The following is a 16,317-nucleotide window of genomic DNA, read 5'->3' as shown; positions in this document are numbered from 1 at the left end:
ATTGAAGTCTATGAGAAAATCCACAAATCTTTACATTCGTCCACACTCCGTCTGGTTGGTCTGAGGGGGCTGGGAAGGGGCATGCATTAAAGCCGGAACCTTGGCTACATGCCACCCCAATCCCATCCCTCTGGATATTCCAGAACCGGAGGTATGGACTTACACTTTTCAACCCTTATACACTTAGTCATTTTTCCGCCACGCGGCTTTTCCCCCATTGGAATCAATGGTAAAAGTCCCGAACTTTCAAGGGGGTCCATACTCCGTCGGGTTGGTCCAAGAGGGTCAAGGATGGTCCTGCAGCCATGCTGGAGCAGTGCCTACAGGTACCCCAAACCCTGGCCCTCTGAACCCTCCGGCACCGGAGATATGGACTCATGACTTAGTCGAAATCCTGAGCTGTTTCTGCCGCCGCCATTGGAACCTATGGCGCGACCCGCTCTCTCGGCATGAACCTTCTCGGGGGTCCAGGATTCAGGGACCCAGTGGTGGTCGGGTGGGGTTGGCCTAGGAACTAGGGGCAAAGAGAATTTTATTTCTAGGTGCTCTAGAACTGTAGATTCCCACGCCACTTAACATTGAACTTAACTAAAGTGATTTAACTCTTTTAAAGGACATTGTATCCGCTTTGCGGTTTTGCAGTTTGGACGGCAGCCAACTCGTTCCTGGAAAGCGCTGTCGAGGAATCTCCATTGAAGTCAATGAGCCCATTGACTTACAATGGGAAACCGCCGCTCCTCCTCTCGGACGCCACCTGCTGGTCTTCACAGGTCCAAAACAGCAAGATCCGCCATTGAAATGCATTGAGCTCTAATGGCAGACTATGGGACTCTGCAAAATGGTGCCTGAAAAGGTGGGAAAATTACACAAAGGGCTATAATCACTAAAGAAATATTAACCCTTGCCCTCTCGGATGGATCCCAGCATGTAGGTGATGCAAACACTGGCATAACACGAAACAGTTACACAGGGGAATAAACATTTGGATATTGAAGCAAGGCAAAATACATTACTGGACGTCAGTCCAGTTAACCCCTTGCTTCCCTGATGAGAGTAGAGGGTGGCCAAATGGGGTTGTAACCCCTTTAATCCCGGGCCAAATCCTCCCCATCGTCACACCTCCCCTGCTCAATGGGTGCCTGGTGCCCCAGCTGCCTCCCCTGGCACTGGGACACCACTGGTGCCCTTGAAGCACTCAATAAGTCCTGAGGGGTTGGCCTGGCAAAATTGTCCTCCGGCATTGTCCAGTACATTGTCCTGGCCACAGTGGATAGTGAAGTCCAGATCCTGCGGAGCAGGGCTCCACCGTGGCCGCCGGGCATTCTCCTTTGCCTCCCTCTGCCCCCCACCCAGTGCCTGGTGAACCAAGTCCATGGTGAAGGGGCCCCTTTGCAGACCAGGCTGCACACTGCCCAGAGACTGGCATGTCCCTGCACCAGTAAGAGACCAGCTATCCAGCACAGACCGTCGCTTTCCTGTCAACCAAGTCTGGGAAAGAGCTATGTCACTATCCTGTAGGGACCATACCTGCCCTGGCCCTGTGCCCACCTGTAGCTGCTCTGCTATACTCCTGACTCTCCTCCCTGGCTGCCTATCTACCCACAGCCCCTCCTCTGGGAACCCAGGGGAATCTGTCAGGGGGGTCACTCCTGGCCAGTCAGAACAAGGGACCTCCTGCCTACCTAGCCCGTCCCTAGCTTCTGCCAGCTGCCTGACACCCCACTGACCTATCTCCCCCTGCTCCACAGTGTCTCCTTGCCTAGCCTCCCCTAGGCCCAGCACCTCAGCCCCTGCTGATGACTCCTGCTGCTTACCTCCCTACAGCCCACCTGCACTCCTCTCCCCCCTGGGCAATCCTAACCCAGACACTGGAACTACCAGAGTGCACCTACCTCCCTGACCTTGTCTCCCCCTTACCAGGGATGAGCTCAGGGGCATCTCCCCAGATGCAACCGCCTTAGCTCTTGGCTGGCAGGTATCCCTGGGGTAGCACAAGCTGGTCACTGCCCATGATACCCCCAGCCCATAGCCAGGCTGCAACAGGGGGTTGCTGATCTGAGAGACCCCCTGAGGCTCTGCCAGGGTACTGGGGAACTCTAGCCGCCATACCTGCTGCTTTCCCTCCCCAGCTACCACTAGCCCTTCTTCTCCCACTGAGATCTGATGCTGGCTACCTACCTGCAGCCTCCCCTCACTCCGCTTCTCCCTAGCTAACCCTAACCTGGATCCTAGGGACACCTGAGTGAGGCCATCTCCCTGACACTGCCTCCCCATTACCGGGGATGAGCTCAGGGTTGCTGGTGCAGATGCACCCACCTTAGCTCCTGGCTGGCAGGTAATCTGGGGGTGGTCTAACTTTGCCACAACCCCCGATACCTCCAGCCCATAGCAAGGCTGCAACAGTGGGGCTCTTAACCGAGAGTCCCCTTTCTGCTCCGCTAGGGTAATGGGGAAGCCTAGCTGCCCTACAAGCTGCCCTTCCTTCCCCTCCCCTGGTACCCCTATCTCCTGCCACCCCCCAGTCACCTGTATAGTGAAACAACAGGGTACAGTCATAGGGAAAAATAAGTCAGGGTCAGTCTGCGACTTGGTCTGGCTTACCTCGCTGGTCCCCGCAGAGACCGCCGCTTTCATTGGTCCCAATTGCAGGGGGACTGGAGTGGCCGCCACCGGCATCATCTGGGCCGGGAAGCAACGGGCCGCTGCCGCAACAGCGCCCGGGGTTAGCACAGGGGGAACGATGCAGGACCAGGGTCCCAGGTCTTTGTGGAGAAACACGGCTCCATGCAAACTTGGTAAACTAACCCCCTCCCGCAATCCCTGTCCCTTCCCCCACTCAGAAAGGGCTCCGGCACTTTGCCGGAATCGCGGCTCTTCCGCCGCCGTCGCCGCCATGGGCGAGCCCCGGGTAACTGCCGCAACAGTACCCGGCTTTGATGCAGGGTCGCTGGCGTGGATTGTGGGGCTCCGGTCATCGCTGGGAATCGCCGACTCCGCCAAACAATGTGAAACACCCACCTCCCGCACACCCCAACCCTCCCCCCAAATAAAATTGCCGCTGGCAGGATGCCAGAGTGGCGGCTTCTTCTCCACCGCCGCCGGTTCTCCGCCGGGATCAGGTGGATGGCCTCCGCTTTCCGACGCTGTTGCTGATGCAGCCCGTCCAGGTTCTCCAGGAGACGTCCCGAGGAGGGTTGTCGCCCCGGCTGGGCGGGAGCCATCAGAGGATGCCGCTAACTGGGCCATCTTTTCCGCAGCTCGTGAGCGCTGGCGCTGAGGGGCTTCTTCGCCCGACCGCGCACGGTCCGGGCACCGGGCATTATTGTGGCCCTTTTGTTGGCAGTGCCGCAGTGCCTGCCGGAGCTTCTCCGCCACCGGTGGACTAACCCTAGCAAGGGGCAACGGAGTCCAGAGCGGAGTTGCTCGCGCGCCGGGCTCATTCCAGAGCTTATCCGCCGCCGGTGAACTAACCCCAGCAAGGGGCAACGGAGTCCAGAGCGGAGTTGCTCGAGCGCCGGGCTCATTCCAGAGCTTATCCGCCGCCGGTGGACTAACCCCAGCAAGGGGCAACGGAGTCCAGAGCGGAGTTGCTTGAGCGCCGGGCTCTGGGAGGGGATAAGCGGGTCAGTGTGGTACCGACGCCAGGAACTGGATCCACTTCGCCGGGAACCACGTCTTGCCCAACGCACACACCAGTGCTAGCTCTTTCAGGGAAAATGGATGGACCGCCGCAACGGCCGTTACCTCTCCTGGTGCAAGACTTCCGTGGTCTCCGAGACCACCCGCTCCCTCCACAAGTCTCTGCCGTCCCGGAGCTGGGTCCATTCCCTGCTCTCCAGGCGGTTTGATGGTTACGGCGACTGCAGCGGTGGATCTTTGCTCAGCCTGCCGGGTTTCATGCTCACCGATCGCTGCCTCTCTCTCAGCCTTGCCGGCTGCTGGTCCCCGTGCCGACTTCATGCACTCCTCCGGTCTCGGTGCCCGGCTCCAGTCAGACGGATGGCCGGCACTTTGGTTCTGGAGGCAATGCTTCTCACAAGTAGGGGAACAGTGAGGAGGTGCCATATCTTGTTATATGTTGTACACTGTGTGTTCAATATCTTTAGTCCCAGGAACTCGCAATTACCATCGAGTTCCCCCTATATTACAGTATCCCCCAGTACACTGTAATACAGGTCCAGTTCAATCCCACCGCTGCCACCAGTTAATTACAGAGCCTGTGACGGGAGCTTTGTGACAGGCTGTAATTTACACCAAAATATATATAACTGGGTTGAACTGGTACGAGACTTAGATATGATAAAATATAATTTATTCCTTGATAAAGGTGAACACACGAGATATACAAATAACAGGCAAAATATGGACACTTACTTAAAGGTTAGGACAAGAAAGCCATCCGGATACAGGATGGGCCATTTCTTCCATAATTCAGTTGACATCACAGCAATACTTGCAGCTCATGAATGAAGACATTTGAGTGGCTGTGACTTATATACCATTTTAACCCTTCTCTTACACTCAAGGCGCCGAGCTGTCTAGCAAAAATCCCTTTGAAGCTCTATGAAGCAGATTTTTGACTTCCATTGTTAGTGTGAAGTATCACACTTAAAAACCACTCAGTTCCTTGGTTCCTGGGCCCAGCATAAACAATTAGGCAGTTAGCCTTTGATCACCGGGCTATGTTAATTCCTGCAGGATATTCTTCCTGCCTATTAACATAAAAGATGGAGTCTGCAGTTTCCAGAACAGACCCAAACCACATATACATTTTAATACATACACATATTAAAATACCCGGTTCTGGTAGGTCCAGCGGGTCCAAACTTTCCAGACCTTAATGCCGGAACTGGGACACCATATGGTCCGAGTTTCAGCCCGCTAGGACCAGGGGAACCGGAGTTACACAAATATCACATAAACCGTTTCATATTTTATTATAAAAATCTCCGTTAAAAAGAAATCTCAGCGTTTCACTAAATCCCCATTGAAAATAACGGGCTCCGCCTCCATTGGTTTCAATGGAGCAACTCCGCCGTTGTAGACAATGGAGTTTCCTGCCATAGACTTTCAATGGGGAACCGCCGCCATTGAAGTCTATGAGAAAATCCACAAATCTTTACATTCGTCCACACTCCGTCTGGTTGGTCTGAGGGGGCTGGGAAGGGGCATGCATTAAAGCTGGAACCTTGGCTACATGCCACCCCAATCCCATCCCTCTGGACATTCCAGAACCGGAGATATGGACTTACACTTTTCAACATTTTACACTTAGTCATTTTTCCGCCACGCGGCTTTTCCCCCATTGGAATCAATGGTAAAAGTCCCGAACTTTCAAGGGGGTCCATACTCCGTCGGGTTGGTCCAAGAGGGTCAAGGATGGTCCTGCAGCCATGCCGGAGCAGTGCCTACAGGTACCCCAAACCCTGGCCCTCTGAACCCTCCGGCACCGGAGATATGGACTCATGATTTTCAGCTTTTCACACTTAGTCGAAATCCTGAGCTGTTTCTGCCGCCGCCATTGGAACCTATGGCGCGACCCGCTCTCTTGGCACGACCCTTATCGGGGGTCCAGGATTCGGGGACCCGGTGGTGGTCGAGTGGGGGAGGCCTAGGAACTAGAGGCAAAAAGAATTTTATTTCTAGGTGCTCTAGAACTGTAGATTCCCACGCCACTTAACATTGAACTTGACTAAAGTGATTTAACTCTTTTAAAGGACATTGTATCCGCTTTGCGGTTTGGACGGCAGCCAACTTGTTCCTGGAAAGCGCCGTCGAGGAATCTCCATTGAAGTCAATGAGCCCATTGACTTACAATGGGAAACCGCCGCTCCTCCTCTCGGATGCCACCTGCTGGTCTTCACGGGAAACAGGTCCAAAACAGCAAGATCCGCCATTGAAATGCATTGAGCTCTAATGGCGGCCTATGGAACTCTGCAAAATGGTGCCTGAAAAGGCGGGAAAATTACACAAAGGGCTATAATAACTAAAGAAATATTAACCCTTGCCCTCCCGGATGGATCCCAGCATGTAGGTGATGCAAACACTGGCATAACACGATACATTTACACAGGGGAATAAACATTTGGATATTGAAGCAAGGCAAAACACATTACTGGACTTCAGTCCAGTTAACCCCTTGCTTCCCTGATGAGAGTAGAGGGTGGCCAAATGGGATAGCAACCCCATTAATCCCGGGCCAAATCCTCCCCATCGTCACAGTGGCATCTATGCCTCCTGTTTCAAAGCAACGTTTAAAAATCCTGTTGAACTGAAATTTAGTTAGAGGAGTTGAATCTTTATGCATGAGGAAAACTTTGCCCCCTTGCGATCGCTGCCCGGCGTAGCGCTTTTCCGCCCTCATAAGGCACACCCTCCTTTTCTTATGCTCTCAAATGTACCCAGGCCCCTTTCCCCGATTGGTCAGTTTTGGACCTGTGTATGCGGCATGCTACAGTATCTTCTCCCCTATAATCACATTTCCGAACAACAGGCCAATGTCCCTGCTAGTTTTTGATGCTGCTACCAGTTCCCCTACTCTTAAGGATCCAAAGAAGGAAAAAGAGAAAGCCGCTTGAAATAAATTAATTCGAAAGGTTCTGCGCATACGGACTCTGCCGCATTGTTCAAGCTCTGCAACCTCTCCACTGTTACTGGCTCCCTCTTATCCCCCTGCTTGATCTCCCCTTTGCCCTAACCAATCAGTATCCGCCTAAGGAGGAAGTCCTTGGAGATATCTACCTGCGCCCGCAACTACAGAAAAAATGCAATGCCCGCGACATGCCTGCCCGCTTCTGGGTAAGTAAAAAATTGATTAGCTGATGGGTTCCCCTAACCTTACTGCTCCGTTAGGAGGCCTTCCTAAAACTGTGCCACGGCCGCCATGCGTTGTTATACGTTTTCCAGGTGCGGAAGGCTAGCAATTGCTGCACCAAATCCATCAATCCCTCTGCCCTAACTCATACGGGTAATTTGGGCACGCTAAACCTCTTTCTTGCGCGCCTCGGGCTGCCCGCCTAAATGCAGGCCAGTTAAAGCGAGATAATGCATCTGCGATTATATTAAGCTTCCCTGGGACATGCTTTGCTTTAAAGTTTATATTTCCCAGCATGCACTGCAGGACCAGCCTGCGCAATAACCTTATCACTGGTGGTGATGTTGCCACCGATAGGCCATTCACTGCCTCTATCACCCCCAAATTGTCTGACCAGAATACTATATGCTTGTTTGCCAATTCCTTTGCCCATAACTCCACTGCTGCTATAATGAGGAACAACTCCAGGAAAGCCATGTTCTTAGTTAGCCCCGTCTCCGCCCAATCAGTTGGCCATGGACCTGCACACCACTCCTCTCTTAGGCTAAGGCCCCGCTGCCTCAGACCGCACGCCCGCACTGCAGACAGGCAGCGTGTGGAGAGGCACTTGACCGCGATTTGCGGTCTGTAAAGCAGCGGCGTGGTGGGGGGGAGGAGGGGGGTAGCGCGGATGGCTGCAGCAGGGGTCTCCCGGGCTGCAGGAGGGTGCTGCTGCCTGCTGGAAGGTAAGCAGCTCCACCCCCCCCCCCCCACACATGCCCTCCTCTCCGTGCTGCTCCCTCCCCCCGGTCGGTTCGCCCGTCGGTCCGTCCCTCCCCCAACACACACATATAGCTACATATACGCAAACACACACACACACACTTCCCCCCCCCACCTTTTGGAGGTGGGGGAAGCTCTGACAGCTTCAGGCCCCGCCCCCGATAGGCTCAACAGCGCACCACGTAATGCGTCAACGCTAGGGATCTCAAGTCTCGTGCATCCCCTGGCGGCTGACGCATCACAGCGCGTAGTGAGCCGTGCAGCGAGGGGGACTGGGACCGGCTCGGGCGGATACCAGGTGATGGTGGGTAACGCACACTCAGCTGCGCGCTCCGCCGGACGCAGCGGGACCAAAGCCTAAAGTATGCCCCAAACCTGTGACCCCCTGACGCGTCAGTAAATAACTGCAGGGCGTCGCTGATCTCGCTGTCCCTGACCCACAGCCTTCTCCCATTAAATTGCCTGAGCAAAAACCCCCATACCTCCAGGTCTGCCCTCAGCTCCCTAGTGATTCGGATATGGTGTTGGGGCTTCCTTGCCCCACAGTGACCCTTTCCAACCTGCGGTTAAATATCCTGCCCATGGGGATTACGCCGCAGGTGAAGTTTAGCAGACCCAGCAGTGACTGCATTTGTTTCTGGGTCACCTTCCGTTTCTCCCTGACCTGACCCAGGCTAGTTCTAAGCTTCCTGGCATTGTCTGCGGGTAAAGGGATTCCCTTGCCAGCGTGTCAATCTCTATACCGAGGAATTACAGTATTTCTGTTGGGCCCTCAATTTTCTCCTCTGCTATGGGAACCCCCAATTCCTTCATAATCCCCTTAGTACTCTGTGGCAGCCTGTCGCATAGCAGGGAACCCGGGGGATTCACCAGCAGGAAGTTATCCAGCATGAAATAGCGCAACCCATGGAGAGACATCTATCAATGTAATACGCCCCTCAAATTTTGCACCCTGTGAATCTGAAGCTGCTGGGGGCCAAAAGTAACAGTCGAAAGGCTGATTCTATGTCAATTTTAGCCAATAGTGCTCCCTCCCCATATGTTTTAATTATTTCTATGGCAGTGTTGAATGATTGGTATTGTACCTGGCATAGCTCCGGGTCTATGGCATCATTTACAGACCCCCCCCCCCCCCTGGATATGACAAGTGTTGTATTAGTCTGAATTTGCCCGAGTTCTTTTTAGGCACCACACCCAGCGGGGAAATAATTAGTTTGGGGAGAGGGGGGGGGATGCGAATGGGCCCACCATACGTTCCAATTTTATCTCCTCTATTTTTTCTTTAAGTGTGTGTGTGTGTGTGTGTGTCGTAGCAGATTTCAAATTTCGGCTCACTCGCCTCGCTTGTACTGCCCTCCCCCCCCCCACTGGTACGTGAAACCCCCTGCTCCATAAACCTTGCCTTCTCCAGGTCGGGGTACCCACTTAACCAACGGCTCAAACCGCTAAGGCTGACCGGTGTTGGGGCCTTTGTTAGGGGCATGCCCTCTCCCCTGGTTGGGGTTGCCCGGGACTTTGAAGCACTTCTGTATTACATGCAAGTATTACATTACATTATGCAATTGTTTTAGATGTTTTGAAAGGAAACAGGCCCCGAAATCATGAAGAGCTCAAGCAAGCGCTGGGTTTATATAGTCTGCGCGCGCGCGCAAATCTAACAAACCTCGTGGGGGGAGGAGAGCCAGCCACAGCTCCCCCCCTCTAGAGTCACAGCAGCCCTTATGTGGGCGACGGCCATGCTAGGCCTCTGCCTCTCTTTGTCCTGATTTTATCATTTAATTTATTTTCCATGTTAATAACAAGTGCCCCCCCCCCTGCACCCTCACACAGAGCCCCCCTGCTTCCTCACACAGAGCCCCCCTGCTTCCTCACACAGAGCCCCCCCCCCCCACTCCCTTACACAGAGCCACCGGGGGTCTGACACCGAGCAGAGCTGAGCTGCAAAGTGCTTCCTCAGAACCCTTTCCCTTCATTCTACCTGCCCCAAATAACACTCTCACACCATGTTTGTGGGACCTAATAAGGAGGCAATAAATGGGAAAAGTGCAATAACATATCAGGAAGAAAAAGACATTATGATTGGGGTCTTTTTTTAATGGTTCTTAATCATTAAATATGTAATTAACTATTAAAAAGCTTCTGTTGCAAATTCACTATACTTATGTGTCCGCTTCCAGACACCAGTCTGCCTACAGATCTCATTACTGATCTAACCAAAGCCTACTCTGCTCACACCATCTGTTCTGACCATAAGACTGACATGTATCTACAGGAATAGTTATGCGGGCTATTGATCCCCATGTATGCAGCTCTGTTTAAGTGGGTCACTTCTGAGTAATACATGCATAGTGTTGTGTCACTATATATGCAGTGAGACTGTTTTCTATGGTGATTACCTGTGTCATCTGCTCCATGTAAGCCATATCTGTGCATAGGGGAACTCACCTGTATATATTTATATGACCGGCCGTCGTGATTAAACAGTGAGATTCTGCTCCCTGTGTCATCTGTGCTTACTGCATTTGCCACTATCCTTATATATTTGCATAGTTATTACCCTGGATCAGAGAGTACTTTTGGGGGGAGTGTTTGTTTTTAGCTTACGTCTTTTTTTCATATTTGTTTCATTAACTGTTAGTTTTTGGATATTCCGAGGGCTCCTTAGGGACAACTTTTTATATGTTAGCCTATAGAGATAGAGCTGCGGGTATTTATACCTCGCATTAGGTAGTATCAGCCACTCCTGAGGAAGCCGTCAATTCAGAACGGTGAAACGCGTTGAGCGTGGCTTTGAGGCTGTTTCGTGAAGGAGAGTCAGAGGCATCCGGAGGTGTTTTCCATCCATACGGCGGTGACCGGAAAGTGACGCAGAGGACCCGGATGCGGAAGACATTGTCGGCGTGTGTGGTTGAGCAACGGAGCGGTGAGATCGCGACTCACTGGAATACCTTTGTATATTTCCACCATTGCCTTTCTTATTATTATTTATGTAAGCCTCCATTTGTGAGTTTTTGATGTTTTCATAAATTATCTTTTTGACCTGCACTATGGGTTACTTTCTTTGTCCGAGACTGCTGAGTTCTTACTACTGTACCTGCAATACCCAGACCACTGACGACCACGAGTCACAGGCTGGCACACTGCTCTTTATTTCTGCTCAATTGTGAGTAGAAATTTGGGAGCCCCTCTTATATTTACTTTATTCACTGTGTTAGCATATTGCACTATATATGTTTCTCTTCTTTTTTATGGCATCCATCATCGCTCCCTGGATTTTGGTAAAGCTGTATACATCTAGACTTTTGAAACAGTGTAAGTGATAGGGTTGAGTGAAATCTGGTTTGCCCTTATTTATTCACTTTTATTATTGTTTGTTTGCACTAATTGGTGAAGTGTTTTTATGGGATTCATATATTAATTTAAGGTTTATCCTTGAATAATATTTCCTATACAGTACACTTTAATATTGGCTTGTTTCACTGTGCACTGTATTGGGAAGTGTTAGAGCGCCATCTAGCGATTGTGTGCAATATTGACATAAATAATAACCGCTATCGCTATACGCGCTGCTCGGCCTTAATCACAGGGGCGGTTCTGTGTCACCCTGCGGGGGGTCCCATTCTCTCCCGGTAACACAGGTATAAATGATTGTAAGCTCTGTGGGGTATATGCCATAGCTGTTGGGGTGTTTAATACATTTATTGGAGTGGGAGGCTACACTCAGGCCCCCAATGGGGTGAGGATCAACACGGATCCCCACTAGGGCAGGTGGCTGCACTTGGGCCCCCGCTGGAGTTGGGGGGCCACAAATGGGGCCCCATTGGGGTGGAGGGGCCACATATCTCTCTCGTGTGTCCCCAGTACATTGCTCCCTGGTGCAGGGTTTATGAGCCCTGTGCTAAGGGAACCAGACCGGGATTTGGCAGCAGACACCCCCCGTCCCCCCCCTCTCCGTGTGTTATCTAACCTCTTGTACTGTATCTGTCATTATTAGGAGCTGGGGGCCCGGGGATAAAGGGGCGTGTCCGAAGCTGCGTCACCTGTTACCCACAATCCCCGTGTTGTTAGCAGCAGTGGCCCTGATCACGTGATACAGGCGGCGCGCTCCGGTAAAGGAGGTTCCCTGAGTTACAATGTGTGGGGTTCTTCCCCTGCAGCAGCGGGGCTCGCTCATTGGTTAGCGCAGGAGAGGCTCAGGGGGCGGGGCAGCTATACAGGCGGCGGCGCGCGGACACTCACCGCAGAGGGGGGATCCTGCCTGACTCTCCCGGCCCCTCCCAGCTGCTGCATGTGGGGGAGACGCTGCTGCTGCTGCTGCTGCTGCTGCTGCTGCTGCTGCTGCTGCTGCTGCTGCTGCTGCTGCTGCTGCTGCTGCTGCTGCTGCTGCTGCTGCTGCTGCTGCTGCTGCTGCTGCTGCTGCTCTCTGCCCTCTGCCCGGCTGAGAAGGGATTGCTTCCTGATGCTCATACGTGTCCAGCAGCAGCCAATCATACCAATAATAATAACCAGCAGCAGAGGGGTTAATGTTAAAGGGGAAGAGACACCATGAGTGTCCCTGCCAGGGGCGTGGCTTAGAGAGTGTCTCTGCCGGGGGCGTGGCTTAGGCTGAGTCCCGGGTGGTTAAGACAGCGCGCGCTCCAGTGGCGCCCCCCCATCCCCCCCCCCGCTTCATCACACAGACCCCCCCGCTCCCTCACACAGACCCCCCCCCCCGCTCCCTCACACAGACCCCCCCCCGCTCCCTCACACAGACCCCCCCGCTCCCTCACACAGACCCCCCGCTCCCTCACACAGCCCCCCCCCCCTGCTCCCTCACACAGACCCCCCCTGCTCCCTCACACAGACCCCCCCGCTCCCTCACACAGACCCCCCGCTCCCTCACACAGACCCCACGCTCCCTCACACAGACCCCCCGCTCCCTCACACAGACCACAGACCCCCCCGCTCCCTCACACAGACCCCCCCGCTCCCTCACACAGAGCCCCCCCCCTGCTCCCTCACACAGACCCCCCCTGCTCCCTCACACAGACCCCCCGCTCCCTCACACAGACCCCCCCGCTCCCTCACACAGACCCCCCGCTCCCTCACACAGACCCCCCGCTCCCTCACACAGACCCCCCCGCTCCCTCACACAGACCCCCCCGCTCCCTCACACAGACCCCCCCCCGCTCCCTCACACAGACCCCCCCGCTCCCTCACACAGACCCCCCCGCTCCCTCACACAGACCCCCCCGCTCCCTCACACAGAGCCCCCCGCTCCCTCACACAGAGCCCCCCCCGCTCCCTCACACAGAGCCCCCCCGCTCCCTCACACAGACCCCCCCGCTCCCTCACACAGACCCCCCCGCTCCCTCACACAGACCCCCCCGCTCCCTCACACAGACCCCCCCGCTCCCTCACACAGACCCCCCCGCTCCCTCACACAGACCCCCCCGCTCCCTCACACAGACCCCCCCCGCTCCCTCACACAGACCCCCCCTCCCTCACACAGACCCCCCGCTCCCTCACACAGACCCCCCCCGCTCCCTCACACAGAGCCCCCCTGCTCCCTCACAGACCCCCCCGCTCCCTCACACAGACCCCCCCTGCTCCCTCACACAGACCCCCGCTCCCTCACACAGACCCCCCCTGCTCCCTCACACAGACCCCCCCCCCTCCGTTTCGTATATAAAATACTTCTTCCCTTTTTATATACGAAACGCGTAGGAGAGGGCGCATTCCTTATCTTTACCCATTGAGGTACTTGCAAGCAGCTTTTGACTGTTCGGGACATTTGCTGGCCTAATTATTGCCTAGTGCGGCACAACACAATCTGTGGACAGACGGCGATTGATGACGTCACAAGGCTAACTTGTCATGGCAGCAAGTTACTGCAGATAGGAGTATCAGAGCACTTATGGATGAAGCACTTAGATAAAAACACCCATTAGAAAAGTGAAAAACATACTGATAAAATGTGAACATACATGATGATGTGAACTGACGAGATACATGTAATAAATCATTAGTATAGTGACAGGACTAATTGCTGCAACATGCTGTGACAGTGAATATATAGGCAGTATGATTACTTGTAAATGCCTAATGTAAAAGATATGATTGGCATAAGATAATCCATTGCCACATTAAACTTGTGATGCATTAATCAATAACAGCATTCCCAACACAGCTCTGGCAGCTGATGTGTTTATGAGAAAATATAGGTATTCATAAACCAACCTAAGTAAGGTAAGTATATACCACTGGCTGTATGGCTATTAATCAGAAAAACCAATTCGGGAACATTAAAGAACATCATAAGTCCATATGGAAAAATTATGTCATGATCATGATGAATAGTCCAATAACAGACACAGAATCTTGATCCGATGTATCATCCACTGCTGATCAAGAGACCTATAATGTAGTGGAAAACAAGGAGCTTATGCAAGATCACGACAAATATGCACAAACAATCAACAGAAACAGATTGATCCGCCAGATAAGTCATACTGTGCTGTAATATATATATTTATTACTGGGAATGTGTGTGTGTGTATATATATATATATATATATATATATACATATATATATATATATATATATACACAGTATATATGTAAAAAAATACCCCAACACCCCCAGTCCATGTAAAAAATACCCCAACACCCCCAATCCATGTAAAAAATACCCCAACACCCCCATTCCATGTAAAAAATACCCCAACACCCCCAATCCATGTAAAAAAATACCCCAACGAGGCGCATGTGCGAAGCCAGAGTGGATGGAAGCTTAGGTTTCTAGTTCCGCTCGCACCGGCATAATTATCAATAAAAAGCAGCACATCAAGTGACCCCCCAAGCAGCATATCGGCACGATCATCGATCAGAATACCCAGTGATGCAGACAAAGGCGAAATCTAAGCAAAAAGACCCCTCAGTCACCACATATTTTAATTAAAAAAAGCCACCAGCGGGAAACGACCCCGAACCCCCTGCACCAGCGATGCAGACAGACGCGGAAGCTGACAGACCGGCACCGAGAGCGGATGACCAAGAGCTGGTCACCAGAAAGGACCTCAGGGAATTCTGCACAGAAATGAAGCAGTTCTTCCGCAGAGAACTGTGGAATCTGAGGAGGGATCTAGACGGGCTTGGGGAGAGGACGGGGGCATTGGAAACCAAGATGGACGCCAACACGAGGGCCCTCCAACAGACAAATAAAGTGGTGGCTGTGGCGAAAATGGGGGTAATCAGCGCATTAATAAAGGCAGTGGGCTCAGCTGGTTACCCCTATTTCGCGTTGGGGGTGAAGGGGTTAATTCTATATGCATGGCTGTCCCCATTTTGCAGGCTAATCTCTACCTGCAGTGAAATGCCTTTCTGTTGCTGTTTTAAAATCTACAGGCCGGATGCTATTTTTTTGTCTGCCTGCCTTTGTAAGGCAGTAAGGACCAAATGTTATGCATACAGGAGCCCCCTGTTGGGATGAAAGATCCCAGATTCGTAAAGTGTCACTTAAATCAGGATGTTTCTGAGTAGCAGATACTGTTACTCCTCCTGGATATTTCACACCTCGGGACCCAAACTCCAGACATTGCGTCCCCAGAAATGAGTGGCCCCTTTTTACTTAGCAGTGCTACCAAGCTGCTTACTGAGCATGCTCAGAGATACCTGAGCTGGCTGTAGGACTGGCCCATGTGACCTGGCAGGTTCTGATAGGAGGAAGATAATTCCTTGCCAATGGGATGAGGCTAATGTATCCCTTCAAAGGCCCTTGTCCTTAAAAAGGCCTGTACCCCTCATTCCTGGGTTAGTCCTGTGTTGTTGCTGTTGCTGTTACCTGATTTCTTCAAGCGGCTACGATTCCAGAACGCAAGGGGTTAAAAACATCGCAACAAGGAAACTTGCCCTGCTTCAGGATTTCGTTAGCCCTGGGGATTCAGAAAATCCCCAGAGAACCAGAAAAGACTCTGCACATTCACAGAAGGATTGGACTGGCTATTTATTTGGCAATTTGCAAAAGGACTAAATTTTAAAGGACAATCTTCTGGTGCTTTGCACCTTTCTGGACATTATCCTCTGTTTCTGTACCCGTGAGTGTAATTATTAAGTTTATTCTGCAGTTGTCGTGTGTTTGCCTATCAAGGGAATAAATCTCAGTTTATTTTGCTCAACCTGTTCTGCTCAATCAGGATCCACGAAATATAAATGTGTTATTAAGCGCGTCTCCCGTGACAAGCGTTTAAAACTGGTGGTAGCTGGTGAGATACTGATTGAGCCTATATTGCAGTGTTCTGTAATATAGTGAGGACCTTGTAGATTGCAAGCTCCTCAGACAAGTGGCAACTTACACACACTTCCAAAGAAGCACGAGATAATTCACTGGTCTCTGGACCCATAACCCGGTGGCACCATGAGTCTGCGCTCAGGGAGGTTCCGTTCCTGGGACAGAGAGCAAGTCGTGGAGAGATGTGCGGGATATGGCTTAACGACAGACGGTCGTTCCAAGAGTCAGCTGGAGGAGGATTTAGAAGAATATGAGGGCAGAGCGACCCAATTAGCTGCACTTGCAGCGGATGTACCCAGCCTTGAGTTGAGGCGGTCCCTCCAACTTTGGAGCTGCAAGGACAGGGGGAGAGTGATGCTGACCACTCGGTCGTGGGTGGCTTGGTGCCAGGGAGTGCGGAGGGGTTCGCGGCTGCGGCCGACGGACTGACGGCCACTGGACTCAGCGCACTGCTCGCCACCTGGGGAGAGG

The 16,317-nt window shown here is 52.5% G+C and overlaps 1 protein-coding gene across 1 annotated transcript in view; it reads right to left on the bottom strand.

Moving 5' to 3' along the window:
• Nucleotides 1-12,040, bottom strand: part of LOC142466907 (uncharacterized) — a 45,021-nt gene extending 32,981 nt beyond the window's left edge. The window contains exon 1 of the mRNA XM_075572506.1: nt 11,816-12,040. The gene's annotated coding sequence lies outside the window, so the exon portion shown is untranslated. The remainder of the gene's footprint in view (nt 1-11,815) is intronic.
• Nucleotides 12,041-16,317: the final 4,277 nt, after the last annotated feature.

The sequence above is a fragment of the Ascaphus truei genome, chromosome 15, assembly GCF_040206685.1.
Source record: "Ascaphus truei isolate aAscTru1 chromosome 15, aAscTru1.hap1, whole genome shotgun sequence".
Taxonomy (NCBI): Eukaryota; Metazoa; Chordata; class Amphibia; order Anura; family Ascaphidae; genus Ascaphus; species Ascaphus truei.
This window is presented reverse-complemented; position numbering and strand designations above follow the sequence as displayed.